Consider the following 18,415-nt stretch of genomic DNA (forward strand, 5'->3'; position numbering starts at 1 on the left):
GGCATAACCATTCACAAATTTAAGCCCTAGAATTATTATTTAATATGATTTATTTAAGACTTAATATTTTCAGTATGTTAACATAATAGATAATGGTGCATGGTTTTACAAAAACATGATAACATAATAGATAATGGTGTATGGTTTTATATTCAAATATTAAACTTAAAGGACATGATCTTATGAGAGATTATAATCGTTGATGTAAGATTATAAGTAGATTATTTATAACTAATAAATTTATAATATAAAATAAAAATTTATGTCTAAAATTTCATGCCAGAAAATTTTATAAGATTATAAAATTATATAATCTTAAAATTTTAAAAATTATATTTTAACAAAGACATATGTTCAATAATTCAGAGATTAAAAGGTGAGGTGAGGTGGACGGGGGTGTCTCTTATGAGACTGGAATACCAAATTTTTTTTTACGTGGATTGCTGCTAAAGATGCTCGATTATTCTTTGGTTAATTTGAAGGAAAGGATTTTAGATATTTATATAAGAGAAATGGAGGAAATAGGGGATAGACATCTGATAATGAGAGAGGTAACAAAAGTGGTGCAAGACCTACCTGCCCATGAGAGTCATCTCAACGAAAGTATAGAATGTGTGATTTGTGGAGATGATGAAAATGATGAATGTGTGAGTTGTGGGCATAATGATTATTGCAATTTCTCTTGCAATGAAGATGTTCTATTTCATAGTAATTGCCTTAAAACTAATTTCGAAGTTATGGCCAACATAATCTATGAAGCTGGTGAATTGAAAAGTGAGATCATTGCACAACAAATCACCTACGACAAAGCTGACCATGATAATCAAGATAATGACTTTGCATTTCAAGTTTACATGTTTGTGAGACTTCTTGAATCATTGCACAAGGCATTTCAATTTAATTTTTTTCACCAACTTTACATTGAGATCTGTAACTTCGGCAATCAAAACCCACAATGCGAGATGAATCGTGGTCTAGTAGGAAGAGTCAATCATGTTTTTCTTGAAATAATAAATTTGATTAGGGAATGCTTGTCAGATGATATGAAAGAAAGATTGGAGAGGTAGATGCTGAGAAAGATAATACAAGTTGTAGAAGGCCTCCCAACTATAAAAATTACTGACTATCATATCAATGAAAATGTTGAGTGTGGAATCTGTTTAGATGATTATAATGTTGGAGAAGAACTGTGCTATTTGCCTTGCAATGGAGGCCATATATTTCATAGGAATTGCATAGAAGATTGGTTAAAAAGGCAAAACATATGCCCTGTCTGCAGGAGGCCAACATATCTGCCCAAACATTCTATTTACCTTGCAACCATGGAAAGACTTGAGATTTTGGAGAGCTGGCTTTAAAACACTACATTTTGTTCCTATGAAATTTTGGAATACTTTACTTCGGAGAAGTAATTATCTTCCTTCAATTCTGGTTTTTATCTTATTAACAAATGTTGTTTTGTTTACAAGGTTCTTGAATGTTGAATGTTATTTAAAGAGTTTCCAATAGTTTGTGTTTTTAAATTTGTTTAAAAGGTTCTCTACAAGTTTCTGCCTGCTAGCTATTTCATCCAATTAGAGTAGTGGACATGATATGTATAAAAATGCTGAAGTTGATGATATTGGGCTTTTAATACATCCTGGATAAACTTAATGCATTAAGTGCTAGAGTCTTTTTAATTATTGGTTTAAAACTTTAAACACTTCTTTGGCTCTAATTTTAAAAAATTAGTTTTGGTATATGCTAGATCAGCCACATCTCCTGCATACTGTCACTTTTTTGTTTAAAAGCTGAAATCATAGGATACAAATGTGTTCTTTACTTGAAAAAATTTGCATGTTCAGTTTCCTTTTGCTTGGTTGTTTTACTTTTTTTTACCATTAGTTTCCTTGCATAAGTTTCATTTACTTCTTGCAGATACTCTGCTTCTAGCTAAGCCCTCTCAGATTTTGTAAGATGGCTTTTACCTCTATGACTAAAAATATGCTGATTGAGCGTCAAAAGAATAGCCACTTTTGGTTGAGTACTTTGAATGTTGTATATGTTCTCAATTGATGGCATACTTTATCAATACATTTGAACCCTTCATGAATTGTTTTTATTTTAATTTAATTTTAAAAATTTTTAAAATTCAATATTTACCACGATTTTTTTAATATGCTACTACGTTCTGAGTTAAAAAAATGTTCCTATTATTATTATTATTGTTTTTTCATATTTGAAGAGTTAAAAAATGTTCGGAGGATAGCTCACCCTAAAAATTTGTCTCCTATATAAAAAAGATTTTTCTTGCCCAAGGCAAATAGTCTCTTGAATAAGACTCATAATAAACATGTAATGGATATCAATGTCATCACAATCCTATTTAATCAGTTTTGTTTTATTTTAATATCATTGGCACAACTCAAAAAAGTAATTGGTATAACTATTTTCATGGTGAGTTTTGTTTCCATGGCAAATATTGTCAATTTTTCTTCCAATGTGTACGACCTTACCCTAAACCCACTCTTTGTTATTTTGGCTTTATCAAAGTGATTTCTGGTAGAAATCATTTTTGGGAAGGTTTTGCGCGTTGAATTATTGAAATATAATTTGTGTGATGGCTTCATGGGTGGGTTTTTTTAAGGGAGTAGAAAATCTTATTCATCTAGCTATTTGACAACATCAAATTATCTTTTCAGACTCATGACTTGGATCATGTTTATGGGTTTCTTGCTAGGAATTTCCAGATGCTCAAACTCTCCATTATCAAGAAAATTTGAATGAGGGTTTCTTCCATCTTCAACTTATTTTTTGAACATGGGGAGGAGCATCTTGAAATACAAAATGATCTCTCATGGTAGCGAGAATTGGAGGATGAGGTGGCTCAAGAGTATTCTTCTTTGTCGGGATGTGAGCTTTGTGAGAAATAAATCACAACTTTAAAATTTTGCTCAGCACTAACAATTGCCAAGTGCTAGTTTTTCTCGGCACATGAAGGTGCCGAGTGGAAATGTGCTTGGCATGTGAAGGTGCTGAGTGACAGTTTGCTTGGCACATGAAGGTGCCGAGTGAAAAGCAGTAGGTGCCTAGAGAAATCACTACTTCAATAGGACAAAAACAACAATAGCAAACTTACAGAGTGAACAAGGGAAACACTTGCCAACTAGATTTGCTGATATCTTTCCTTTTGCTTTGTTCTACTCTGCAACTTCTATCTTCTCTACTCTGCCGAACTGACTCTTTGCTAAACTTCTAATCTGTTGAATCTTCTACTGGTTGAATGATACAAAACATTCTTTTTTATCTTGCTTCCAAAATCATTTCCCCCTTCTTTTCAGATTTCAAAACTCACCTACTGCATTCATGTTTATGACTATTGTGCAGGTCATTAGGGATGGTAGGTGTGCGTTTGGCTCCAAGGGCAAGAAAATAATTGCATTAAATTCCAACATAGGGTACAACTCAGTATGCTGCTCTTACCAATAATCAAAAGACTTATTTGAAAGAGTCAAGGAGGAAGGATGCTAAGTCATTAAGTTTGATTAAAGCAACAATGATGCTAATTTGTTGAATCTCCTACTGGTCGAATGGAACAAAACATTCTTTTTTATCTTGCTTCCAAAATCATTTCCCCCTTCTTTTCAGATTTCAAAACTCACCTACTGCATTCATGTTTATGACTATTGTGCAGGTCATTAGGGATGGTAGGTGTGCATTTGGCTCCAAGGGCAAGAAAATAATTGCATTAAATTCCAACATAGGGTACAACTTAGTATGCTGCTCTTACCAATAATCAAAAGACTTATTTGAAAGAGTCAAGGAGGAAGGATGCTAAGTCATTAAGTTTGATTAAAGCAACAATGACAGAGACAATATTTCTCAAGATTGTAGCTGAAAATTATGCAAAGGAAGCATGGGATATCCTTGAGATGAACTTCAAGGGGATTGATAAAGTCAGTACAGTAAAGCTACAAAATATAAGGAGGGAGTTTGAGAACCTTCAAATGAAGGAAAATGAATCAGTTGTAGATTTCAGTTCCAGGACCTCCAATGTGATTAATCAACTTAAATAAAATGGAGAAGACTATCAAGAGCAGAGTATAGTGGAAAAGATATTGAGGAGTTTACCTCATAAATATGACAATTTGGTCATGATCATAGAAGAGGCAAAAGACCTCACTATTTTGACAACGAATGAGTTGATGGGTACTCTTCAAACCCATGAACATAGGATCAAATGATTAGCATCTTCTTCTTCTCAAGAGCAAGAATTCAAGGCTTAGTCAAATCCAAGAAGAAGGGGGAGAGGAAGAAATGGCTCAGGCAGAAACTCCAGAGGCATGACCGAGTGTCAGTACTGAGTAATAGTGAAGATCGAGCTGGTCGGCAAAGTAGCAGCAGTGAAGATTCTAATCCCACACTCTCCTCTCTTTTATTAAGAAAGACCAAGAGTCTTAGGGAGATATACCAAGATGAAATGTATGAAGATTATGATGAGAGTGTTAATTTTGCATTATTTTCTCATAGTGATCCAATATATTTTGAAGAAGCTATTATGGAGAAGAAATGGTGTAAGGCCATGGATGAGGAGATAGATGCTATAGAAAGAAATGAGACATGGGAGCTAACTGATTTGCCTCCCAAGAAGCAAGTGATTGGAGTGAAATGGGTCTACAAGACCAAATGTAATGCTAAAGGAAAAATTGATAGGCATAAGGCAAGGCTGGTAGTCAAGGGCTACAAACAACAGTATGATAGAGATTATGATGAGACATATACCTCGGTTGCAAGAATGGAAACCATGCGTGCTGTCATAGCGATTGTAGCTCAACACAAATGGAAGGTTTATCAAATGGATGTGAAGTCTACCTTCCTAAATGGTGTATTGAAGGAAGAAGTATATGTGGAGTAGCCACCTAGTTATGAAGTTGCAGGTGAAGAACATAAAGTATATAGATTGAAAAGAGCTCTTTATGGGCTTAAGAAAGCTCCAAGGGCATGGTATAGTAGGATTGACTCATATTTGATGAGCAATGGCTTTAGCAAAAGAAATGGAGAGCCTACTCTCTACATCAAGGCATCAAATTGAAATGTGTTGATTGTTGTCTTGTATGTAGATGATTTGATTTTTACTAGTAATGACAAGGCTCTAACTAGTGAGTTCAAAGAGGCCATAAAAATGAGTTTGAAATGACAGACCTAGGTCTCTTGAAATACTTTCTAGGCATAGGAGTAAAATAAATGCATAATGGCATCTTCATCTCTCAAGAAAAATATGTAGGGCAGATCTTGGAGAGATTCAAAATGTAGAATAGTAAGGCAGCGCCAACATCAATAGCAATAGGTCTAAAGTTAAGCAAGGAAGACTCTAGCAAGAGAGTGGATCCAACACTATACAAGAGTATGGTTGGAAGTTTAATGTACTTGACTGCAACTCGGCCAAACTTGATGCATGCAGTAAGTCTGATTTCCAAATTTATGAAAATACCAAAGGATTCCTATTGGCAAGTGGGAAAGAGGATCTTAAGGTATGTGAATGGTACCAAGGGATTTGGAATTTTGTATACTGCATCAAATAGTTTCAAGTTGGTGGGCTATACTGATAGTGATTGGACTAGAAGTTTAGATGATAGGAAGAGCACTTCCAGATACATGTTTCATATGGGATCGGGTGCAATTTCATGGGCATCGAAGAAGCAACCTATTGTTGCTCAATTTATAGCAAAGGCTGAATATATAGCAGCAAACACAACAACATGTCAAGCAATTTGGCAAAGGAGGATCTTAACAGATTTGAATGAAAGGCAAGGGGATGGAATCACAATTTATTGTGACAACATCTCATTAATTGCATTGTCCAAGAATCCAATCTTCCATGGGAGAAGCAAACATATTGAGATCATATATCACTTCATCAGAGAGTTGGTAAAGAATGGGGATATCAAGATGGAATTTTGCAGGTTTGAGCAATATCTAGTAGACATGTTTGCAAAGCCATTAGGCATTAGAACTTTTGTACACCTAAGAGAGTGTCTTGGTATAGTTGATGTCGATCAGCAGTGATCATTGTTTTTGTTTGGCTTGGGACAAAGGGGGAGTGTTGGAATTTAATGCGGTGATTGTCTTGCGCTTGGAGCCAAATGCCCACCTACCATCCCTGATGACCTACACAATAGTCATAAACATGAATGCAGTAGGTGAGTTTTGGCTCCAGGGGCAAGACAATCACCGCATTAAATTCCAACAAGCTTCCAGGCCTTGATTTTGATGTTGCTAATTTTCTTAGTATTATGGAGGAGTAAGTTGGTGTTAAGTCTTGTTTATTCATCTTTGGTGGTTAGTTAATGGTAGACATCCATAGAGTTTCATCTTGTGGTATTATAATTTAGGCTGATTCCATTTTAGTTGTTCTTCGATTTTGGTATTAAAATTGTAATAGTTTCCATGATTGCAAGATTAGATTCTACTTTTAGTGGACTCGTGGTTGTTGCTAGTGCCCCCACTGATATTATTTGAAAGAAATCTAGAGGAAAATTCATAGAATTGAGGGCAAATATGAGTACCAAATCTTGGTTCTTGATACCCAATAGATGCAATTCATGAGAATAGTACAATGCAAGTTATGATAAGATTACCAGTAAGGGTGTCTAACAATGGATCTAACTGTTGCCTAGATAGCTCCAAAATCCTTCATTCCCACGCTATTTTGACATGCAACTAAAAAACATATTAGAAAAAATTGGTGATAGGCATGCTACAAGTTACGTTGGGGCTCCACAACAACATAACTAGCTACGGCAGTAGCAAAGGCAAAAAGAAGACACAAAGGATGGGAGTAGTGGGAGTGGTGAGGCTTGGTGCTGTAGAAAAATGTCTGTAAAATTCAATGCTTCCCAAAAATGTTTTATGTTGATTGTTGCTAAAGATGCTATGATTGAGAGCCAAGCAAAGGCATGGCTTAGGAGTGTGAGAAGCAAGGCAGTGATGGACTTTATCTTTGAATTTTTGAAAATAGAGTTCTTCACCATAGTGTGCACCAGTTAGGGCTTTTAAATAAGACACATAATCTTTCAATAAAATAAGGAAAATATTATTTCAAAATATTCTATTTAGTTCTTTACAAATGATCACATAAATGAGCTTATACAAAATGATCTAACTTTTTGAGAAATACCTATGGAGTGCTAGATGTCATTGTTGGTCAGGTCCATGAATGTATTCTAAGACCCCTAATCTCTAGCCACTAGGTATCTCTCAATCTCCAGCCACACCCAACTTTTCAAAAAATAAATTATACATTGTGAGATAATATGTGGTTACAGAATGCATTCAATATTGTTAAAAGACATAATTTGTGAGAAAGTTTGGAAGACGAAATATACATAAATAGAGAAAGACAATAGCAAAGAAAAGGCCATACAAATCTAGCTAAGGATAGTTGTGAGTGCTTGAAATACTTTTCTCCACATGAGAGAAGAGAGTGATGATATTGATGTAAGAAATAAATCACAACTTTAAAAAATTTGCTCAGCACATAAAGGTGTCGAGTGCTAGTTTTACTTGGCACCTTAAGGAGCCAAGTGGCAGTTTAATCAACACATGAAGGTGCCGAGTGATAGGTAGTAGGTGCCAAGTTAGCTTGGCACAACAAGAAACTTAGTAAGCTCGACACACAAAGGGCAATGCTCGACAGCAATGGATGCCGAGTGAGCTTGACTCAAACTGGAAAAAATTATAACTTAGACAAATTTCAATGTGAATGTTTCCACCATTAAAACTAGAGAACCAAAGATTGAAGCTTCTAAACAAACTTCTCAAATGCAATGAATAGGAGAAGAACAATGGATTCAAGTATGTCTACTTGCTTTCTATTCAAATTTGATTAAAAACATTACAAAATCTGGGAGCATTTGGCTTCAACCAACAAACCCTAAAATAACCCTAAACTAGTAAAACTTTAAACTTTAATGAACTTTAATCTTGCAGCTCTAATGGTTGCATACAATGGTGCTTGGAGCAATCACTACTTCAATTGGACAAAACCAACAATATAAAACTTACAGAGTGAACAAGGGAAACACTTGCCAACTGGATCTGCTGATCACTTTCCTTTTCAACAATGGTCTTGTTCTTTCTTTTAGCCATTCCATTCTGCTGTGGTGTATAGCTGGTTGTGAGCTCTTTCTTTATACCATGTTTCTTGCAAAAAATTACAAAAGAATTGGAGGTATACTTCCCTCCTCTATCTGATCTTAGGACCTTGATATAGTGTCCACATTCTCTTTCAGCCTAGGCTTTAAACTCTACAAATTTATCAAATGCTTCAGATTTATTCTTTAAGAAATACACCCATGTCCTATGATTGAAATCATCAATAAATGTTATAAAATAAGTACTCCCACCAATGGAAGTAACTTGCATAGGACCAACTAGGTCAGTATGCACTAACTCTAATGGATATCTAGCCCTCCTAGAATTTCCAAAATTAAAGGGAAGCCTATGTTGCTTACCCAAAATACAAGCCTCACACTTGTCACATGAATTTCCTATACATGGAAAACCTTCTACCATTCTTTTATTTGATAAAAAATTTAAACTGGTATAGCCTAGATGACCATACCTAAGGTGCTATAGCCATGAGGGGTCTTCAATCACACTCCTTAGAGATGATTGTGTGGGAGGTGCATCACCAACTTGAGATGAGAAACATGTCTCTATCCTCAAGGGAAACATTCTGTTCTTTGTCATTTGAACTGCTGCAAGTAAGTTCTTGCTCCCATCCTTTTCATGAATGACACACGTGTCATTCTCCATCAGCACTTTGTATCCATTTTGAATGAGCTAACCAATGCTCATCAAATTGTGCTTCATACCAAGGGAAAAATACACATTTTTTATTTCCTTCTTCTCACCTTGCTTGGTGCGGACCATAATAGATCCTTTGCTCACTACTGGTAGGGTTCCATTATTACCCATTTTAATCTCAAATTTGAAACTCTTGTCAATGAAAGAAAACAAGGTTTCATTACCACTCATGTGGTTTCTACATCCACTGTCAAGGTACCAAACCTCAGGGCTTCCTTCTTCACCCACATTACACATGATGAAGGTAATGACATTGTTTCCACTTCCCATGTTCACATCAGCCACATTTTCTTGTCCTGACTGATCATTTTTCTTTTTCCAGCATTCACTTGCATAATGCCCATATTTTTGATAGTAGTAGCATTCTACATTACTCCTATTTGAGTTGTAGTTTTTCTTACCTCCTCTTGAAGTATTTTGTGAGCTACTTGCTCTATCTACTCTTCCTGAGCTTTCTACTGCAGCATTTCTTTGTCCTCCATTACCCCAACCTCTGCCTCTGGAGTTTCTGCCTAAGCCATTTCTTCCTCTCCCCCTTCCTCTTAGATTTGACTGAGCCCTGAATTCTTGCTCTTGGGAAGAAGAAGATTTATATCTGTTGATCCTTTGCTCATGGGTTTGAAGAGTACCCATCGACTCATCCATTGTAAAAACAGTGAGGTCTTTTTCCTCTTCTGTGGTCATGACCAAGTTGTCATATTTATAAGGTAAACTCTCAATATCTTTTCCACTATCCTCTGCTCTTGATAGTCTTCATTTGACTTCAATTGGTCAATCACATTGGAGGTCCTTGAATTGAAGTCTGCAATTGATTCATTTTCCTTCATTTGAAGGTTCTCAAACTCCCTCCTTATATTCTGTAGCTTTACTGTATGGACTTTATCAGTCCCCTTGAAGTGCGTCTCAAGGATATCCCATGCTTCCATTGCATAATTTGCTGCTACAATCTTGGGAAATACTATCTCTGTCATTGCTGCTTCAATAAGACTTAATGCCTTAGCATCCTTCCTCCTTGACTCTTTCAAATGAGTCTTTTGATTATTGGTAAGAGGAGCATACTGAGTTGGGTCTATCACATCATTGAACCCATTAACTAAAAAATCCCACAAATCATTTGCAACCATTATGGTTTTCATCTTCTTTGCCCATGTATCATAGTTTTGTCCATTGAACGGTGGTGGCTGCTGCCATATCTTTCCCAAATCTCTTGCCATGTCAAAAATCCCAATTTTTTTTTCTTTAACTCATTGTGGATATGGGGCCTCAAAGCTCTGATACCATGTGAGAAATAAATCACAACTTAAAAAAATTTTCTTGGCACGTGAAGGTGCTAAGTGCCAATTTTTCTCGAGACCTTAAGGAGCCGAGTGGCAGTTTGCTCAGCATGTGAAGGTGTTGAGTGACAGACAGTAGGTGCTAAGTTAGCTCGGCACAACAAGAAGTCAAGTAAGCTCGGCACACAAAGAAGCTAAATAAGATCAACACACAAAGGGAAATGCTCCACAACAATGGATATCGAGTGAGCTCGGCTCAAACTGGAAAAAAATATAAATTAGAGAAATTTCAACGTGAATGTTTCTACCATTAAAACCAGAGAGCCAAAGCTTGAAGCTTCTAAAAAAAATTCTCAAATGCAATGAATAGGAGAAGAACAATGGATTCAAGTATTCCTACTTGCTTTCTATTCAAATTTGATTAAAAACATTACAAAATTTGGGAGCATTCAGCTTCAATAAAAAAACCCTAAAAAAACCTAAGCTGGTAAAACTTCAAACTTCAATGAAATTTAAACTTTCAACTCTAATGGTTGTATACAATGGTGCCTAGAGCAATCACTGCTTCAACAGGACAAAACCAACAATAGAAAACTTACAGAGTGAACAAGGGAAACACTTGCCAACTAGATCTACTGATCTCTTTCCTTTTTCTTTGCTCTGCTCTACAACTTCTATCTTCTCTTCTCTGCTGAACTGACTCTCTACTAAACTTTTGATCTACTAAATTGACTCTTTGAATGAATGAATCTAGAAAATATTCCTTTTGTCATATTCCATTTTCCCTCTCAACGTTCAAATTTCAAAATCACCTACCAAAATAAATGCCTATCGTCCATGGATGCCTGCGGGAAACAAACCAATTGTTAGAATTCTTTAGAATAACTGAGAGGGGGGGGGGGAGGGGGTGAATCAGTTATCCAAGGTCCAAATGCCCTAATAATACTTTTTTACAACTTATAATGAGTCTATAAACTTTTCATCCATCCAAACTTAAATCAACCATCTTAGCAAGTTACAACAAATCAACATGTAGAAATAAAACATGTAAGATCAACACATGACACAATGATTTGCATGGAAACCCAATTTGGAAAAAACCACCAGTAACATGCTACTTGATTTTCACTCTTCTAAAGTGATGCCCTGTTAAAAGCATGCCCTGTTAAAGGCTTACAACACACTGTTAAATGTGACCTTGTTAGAGGATTTCACCAAACTGTTAGGAATGGGCTTGATCAAAGGTCTTTAGAACATTCACTTGGAATGTCACCCTATTAAAGGATTTACAACATGGCTATTAAACCAACCTAAATCCATAGGATTTAAACTATCTATTACAATTGCTAGAGAGTAACAATAATGGATTGTTGATCTGATACAACTTACAACATACTTTGCAGATTTCAGATCACTCTTCAGTTTATTCCTTTTGCTTGGCTTTTAATCACTTCAGTTCTTACAGCTTGTCATCTCAAGCTTCATCTCCTTGAGTCTTCTTACTCATCATACCAATGCAATCATCCTTATGGTCATCTATCCAATCAGAGTTTTTGTGCTTTCTTCTCCTTAGCACCTTCTTCAGCACTTCATGCTTTTATGCTTGACCACCTTCTCCTCTATTTGCTTCATGACCTTATGACTCCTTAAATAGGAATCTGGTTTCCACTCAATTCTCCCTCTCCAATTTTAGGGTTTCAAATGGATTAGGTAGGATACAATGTATCTACCCCATATCTTGCTCTTATCTAGAAACTTCATCTAGAGTCCAGTTGTATTCTCCAAAAATGTTCTACATGGTGTTCTATGCCACTAGCTCATCATTCTTATCTTCTATTTAATTCACAGACTTCTAGATAACAACCTTGTCAGCTTAGATCTAGTGAATCTTTGATTTTCAAAATAATGCAGCAACTCAGCATTATTGGTTTACTGATGCTTGGCATCTCTGTGTTACTTGGAACTATTGGTTTTCTGATGCTCGACATCTGTTTCTGCTTGGCACTTGATTTTACTTGACATCTGAAGTTCACTCGGCATCTGAAGTTTACTCGGCATCTGAAGTTGAACTTTCTCAGCTTCAACTAGGAATCTGTTCAACACCTACTAGCTTGCTCGGCTCCCTCTCTCTAATAAATTTTAGTTAGGCTTTACAGATGTCTTAGCTAAAACCTTACATCTTTGATATGTTTCAGTGTGCCCATTCTCTATGTCTTAGAGTATGTCATCAATACACTTTTTAATCAATGGCTTAGCTGATCCTTCTACTTCATTCCAACATCATAACTTCAACCTTTCTCTAGGTGTTCTAGTTACATCTTATTGATTGCCTCCTCAATGTTAATCAACCACTTGATATTATTTGGATCACTAAAGCAATTGTCATTCCTGCAAGTAGCAAGTTTGACATCAATGACAAAACAATGATTGAGAACAATAATAATAATAGGAATGGTTTTTAACTTGGAATGTTTACAATAATAATAATAGGAACGATTTTTAACTCAAAACATTTTTTATTTTTTTTAAATTCAATATTTAAATATTTACGATGATTATTTGTTGCACGGATTGAAGGGGGGTTGCCTATGACACTAAAGTAGCCTCTAGGCTAAAGCCTCTCGGCTAATAAAGAATAGAGGGAAAATGAAAATTTAGTATGTAAAAGTACTGATAGAAGTGTGGTTATGAAGATATTTTGTATGGAAAAAAGGAGAATATGATTGTATTTTTTGTAAATGATTAAAGGGAATATATATGATTTTAAAAATAAATGACATCACGTCTACCTATTAGACAATCAAAGCTACCATCATCAACATAGCTCATGGCTCCAAAGCAATGCATACATACTCTAAACCTTAAGCTTCCTTCTCCCAAATGAAACCCCATTACATTCTTTAAAGGGGGAAGAAATCCCAAAAAACTAATCTATAGAAAAATTTCTACTTTACAACTTTACCAATTTAATATTTGAAATTGTATCACTATGCCATCACAATTCTATGCACTAGCCTCACAAATTACCAATCAAATGGCTCTCAAATGAATTGAATATTAAATAGCAATTTCTTTTAGCTCATACAATTCTTAGGAAAGAACAACATAAATGTTGTGAGCCACAATCAACTCCTCTATCGTATTGGCATTTAATAACAAGTCAAAGATCATGGTGAAGGAATGAATGAAATGAGTTTGTGCATGTACAATATTCTGAACAAATTTAAACATCAGGCAAATATACAAGAAGAAGAAAATGACAAAATGTGTTTGTGATATTTAAATGACAATAAATAAGCTTGTAAATTTAACTTCAACTTGAAAGAAAGATTTTTGAATCAAAATCATCTTCATAATTCTGTTCTATTAGGGATCAAAATTGGATTTGCAAATGTAACTATGACTTTGATAATGGAAGTTTCCATTTTCAATCATTTTGGTCTTAAATTTGTGCCCTTCTCAGTAAATATGGTTTCAAGATGCAAACATGTGAGATCAAGTCATCTTTAGCAATGACAGGCATATTAATAACAACTTGAACCTTCTTAAAAGAAAAGTTTACTATTGTATTTGTGCACTAGAATTCATTAGCTTCTTTTTTCTAGAGTAGCATGGCTTACTATTATTTTTCCAAAACAAAAAATTATTCAACCTTGTTGATAATGATTTTTACTTTAACTCAATTTTTTTTAACATAGTAGACTGAAAAGCACAATCAAAGGATATTATTCCTGAATCAAGATATCATGTTTGTTTTATTAAATGAGCCTACTATCATGTTTTAGAGTTCTTAATGATATCCTAATGAATTGATAAAGACCATAGTTTTAGAGTACTTTCTTACATCCGTAATTGAAAAAAATTTAAAAATGTTAGCTTCTCTTCCTATTCAATACATCAAATTTCCAAAGGAAATAACGGTAAAATTTCTCTAGGTTGATTAGAGAATAAACATTATTCTCAAAAATTTTGGATCTGATGTGGATCATAAAGTTTTTTCTAAATTAGTTTGATTACATGGTTTTATCATAGTGATTTACTTTTAGGGAAACTTGTGGGACGGGTTTTATTTTACTGATGAGCATCTTGGATTCATCAAATAATGATGAATTGAATAAGTAAGAAAATTGGTAAATTAGGATTTATTCTCAAAGTGACACGTTTTCGTATTTGATTAGAACTCCAGGAATTAATGATGCCATCATAGTAAATGTGACTACTAGCAATTTGCACCTTCTCTTGTCTCAAAAATCACTATCTTTATTTGTATTTTGCACTGTTCTTAGCACAATCAATAAGATCCTGTAAATTTATGTGCTACTAACATTCGAGCATGTTCTAATAATGGAACTAACAAAATAAAAATATAGGAGAGCAAAGAGAGCGATTATAATTGGTTGGAAAAAATTGTTTTAATCACTATTTACCACGAAGCCTTGGCAATAGTTCTCTGCCATGGTAGGATCTAATAATCAACACACAAAAATGGCTAAGGTCAAACCAAATATAATATTAATGAGTTGCTCCTACAATTGCGAGAAAAACCAAACTCACTTGATGATTTTCCTTCCCTTATAAGTTCCAAAAGTTTTTTACACAAATACGGTTTCTCTTCACTATTGATGCCTCTGTTCCACATGCATCACATGTTTATCATCATCAAGTATTTAAATACTAGTCATTGAATTGGGGAGGGGCTGGAGATGCCTCTTGTGTTTGAATTTCCTCCCATGCAGATGCCTTTTTTTCCTTCTCAATCTCATCAATATTTACTAGTATAGGATTTTCACAAAGTTTTTCCCATGTAGTGGATTCTATCAATATCTTCTTCAAGTCTTCCTCTATAAGGGGTTTATTGTTTTGAGTGATAGAATCAGAAACATCCTTAATCTTTACAATATCAGTGTCTATATTAAACTCATGTTGAGGACTGGCACTCGACATTAGTGTATCTAGTAAACTCTATTCTATCTACAGCTCAACCTCAGTTGGTACCTGTGTGTCTATGTTCATTTTAGTGCCTTCTATAATTGTATCTTTTTTAGCATCTTCTTTGGTAACCTTAGTTACTTGTTGTTCATCTTTGTCCTCACCTACCTCAATAGGTGTCTGCACTATTTCCTTGGGTGTTGTCAAACCATATAATGACTTTCGCAACAGTGTGGTCTTCTGTACAACATCCTCAATATTATTCTACAATATGTTGAATGCTTTATATTTAGCTTCAAATTTCCTTGTGTGCTTCTTTATTGACTTTTTCATTGATGCCCTATCCAATTTTGGTATCACTTGTGCAAGTTGAGACTATATTGGCACTTTTTCTCAACTCTGTTAAATAGATCTTTTGGTAATAATTTGGCAATCTCAATTAGAGTTTGTTTGAATGTTTCCATCATGGCATATACTGAATTCTCTACTTGGCTCATCTCAATTCTTCCAAGTTTATCAAAATAAATATGTGTTAAACCAGGTAAGTTAGTCTTATTCTTTATGTTTTCACATATATTATCTAAATTTCTATTTGTTCTTATGGCTGTTGAAGTTCTAAATTGTTAAACTAAATTAGGGCAACAAAAAAGGTAGGATGTTTTCACATAGAGGGGCATGCAACCTCATGCGTTGTTTTGGGAAACATGTTTATGGTGATATTTGGAGCAATTGAGTTGATGCTATCTCTACTTCCAAGCTTGGAGAAAATTTCATGGCTTTCAATTCTTGCAATGATTATGTCTTTTGCATACTCTTCAATTGGCTTGGGTCTTTGCATAGCTAAAGTTGTAGGCATCTACACTATCCAAAACCTTTGGATCTAAATTTCTATTGTATTTCATTGAAGTATAATTATTTTCTTTTGTAGAAAAGAAGCATCCTTCTAGAAGCTTAGCAAGAGTAACCATTGGTGGTAGTGTCACAAAAGCAAAGAAGTCATGGAATTCCTTCCAAGCATTGGGAAACAGTGCACTTTCATACATGTTTGTGATGGTTATGATAGAAATTCAGGCAAGTTCTAGAATTTTTTTGCAAATTTTCACCTATTAATAAGGATCTATTTATTTAAAAGTCAATGTTTCCGTATAAATCTTGCTCTTTTTTAATGGTCAATTGATAATGTGATTTTAGTGTGTGTTTACATTACATTTAGATTTTCATATATTTTCATGCTAGTAGTAGTAAACATATTCCTTGAGTTTGGGGGCCTTCATTTTCTTATCACAGATGAAGGGCTTGGGTCATTATTCTAAGTTTTTCTTATACGGTTCAAACATAATGGCACTTGAGGATTAGTCATCTAATCCAATGTGATTGTTCTTCATCAAACATTTTAGACCATATTCTCATCATAACTGTAAATTTTTTAATACAATTAGTTTTGTAAGAGTTTGTGTTGCATCTAAATTACTAATATTTGTTCATAGCATGAATTTTGTTACCTTAAAAGCACAATCTTTAAAAATTAAGGAAAGAATTAGCCTTAGAAAAATAAGTCAAGCTTTGATTATTTAACACTTTTAACCTAGGAGTCAAGCTTTAGTATGTGATGTTTAAACTTGGCCTTAAAAGTAATAATAATTACTAATAGAAATGCATATTTGATTAGATCGGTACTAATATTAAACAAATCACAAACTAGGTCTCTCACAGGACACCATCAAATCTCCTCCTCTAGAGAACAAAACCATGAAAAATGCAATAGTAATTGGCATGATAGTAACAACTCTTTTATACATGTCCATAGGCTTAGTTGGGTATGTAGCTTTTGGGAACAATGCACTTGGAAATATGCTCACTGGATTTGGTTTCAATAAGCCATTCTGGTTGATTGACATAGGTAATCTCTGCATTGTTATTCACCTTGTGGGAGCTTATCAGGTACACAATCACATCTTCATTATTACATGGTAACAACATGTACTTCATGTTTTCCAAAATTCCATTACATGGTACCACAAATTAATGAATTTTTTGCTGCTGTTGCTTTCTTCAATTCTTGATAGCCTTGTTTTCTTTCATTTGAAGGTGTTTGCTTAGCCTATATTTGTTTTCATCGAGGAATGGGCATCTCATAAGTGGAAAAATCATGGCCTTGTAAACACTATACACAACATAAGAATTCCATTCTATGGATCCATAAGCTTTACTATGTTTTCTCTATTAGTAAGAAGTTTAATGGTTGTGTCAACAATAGTGGTTGCCATACTTGTGCCTTTCTTCAATGCCCTGATGGGTTTCATAGGTGCCATCTCATTCTGGCCATTGACTGTGCACCTTCTAGTTGAAATGTATTAGATACAATCCAATGTGCAAAAATGGAGTCCAAAATGGCTACTCAACCAATCTCTCATCTTGATTTGCCTAGTTGTATTAGTGGCAGGTGTTGTGGGGTCAATTGTAGGAATCATTCAGGATCTCAAACATGTCACTCTCTTTTGTTGAAATATTAAATGCATGTAGAAATTTGCCCCTGGAGCCAAATGCCCACCTACCACCTGATGGACTATAGAATAGACAAAAAATTAAATACGAGTAGGTGAGTTTTCAAAAATTGGAAATGAGAGGGAAACATTTTTGCCAGTAGGACAAAAAGGAATGATCTAGTTCATTTGACTGTAGTGGAAGAAGTGATTAGAAGTTGCAGAGAAGAGCAAAGAAGGAAGGAGGAAAGGAAGTCGATTAGCAGATCAAGTTTAAGTGTAGAGATAGAAGGAAGTTTGTGTTATGCTTGCAATTGCATGTGTTTCCCCCATTGTCATTCTCTAAGTTGCTATTGTTATTTTGACCTATTGAAGTAGTGATTGCTCCAGGTGTTATTGTATGTAGCCATTAGAGCTGCAAGTTTAAAGTTTAAAGTTCTTTATTAGTTTGAAGTTTTTAGGGTTATTTTAGGGTTTTTTTGGTTAAAGCCAAATGCTCCTAGATTTGTAATGGTTTTATTCAAAGTTGAATAGAAAGAAAGCAAGCATACTTGAATCTATTATTCTTCTTCTATTTATTGCATTTAAGAAGTTCATTTTTGAAAGCTTCTCACTCTCGATCTCTGGTTTTAATGGTGGAAACATTCATGTTGAAAACATGGTCTCTATTTAAGTTATAATTTTTCAGTTTAAGCTGAGCTTACTCGACATCCATTTGAGCCAAGTTATCTGCTGAGTGCCAAGTTCACTTAGCATATTCTTGTGCCAAGCTAGTTTGACACCTTCTCCTGTCACTCAACATCTATTGGTGTCGAGAAAAACTGCCACTCAACACCTTCATGTGTCAAGAAAAATTGGCACTTGGCAATAGTTAGTGCTGAG

General features: G+C 34.7%; 1 pseudogene; it reads left to right on the forward strand.

The window, feature by feature from the left end:
* The first annotated feature begins 737 nt into the window (after positions 1-737).
* Positions 738-17,573, forward strand: LOC149562345 (amino acid permease 1-like; annotated as a pseudogene).
* The last annotated feature ends 842 nt before the right edge of the window (positions 17,574-18,415 follow it).

Source organism: Cupressus sempervirens, chromosome 4 (assembly GCF_028749045.1).
Source record: "Cupressus sempervirens isolate cs-2001-9-10 chromosome 4, ASM2874904v1, whole genome shotgun sequence".
Classification (NCBI taxonomy): Eukaryota; Viridiplantae; Streptophyta; class Pinopsida; order Cupressales; family Cupressaceae; genus Cupressus; species Cupressus sempervirens.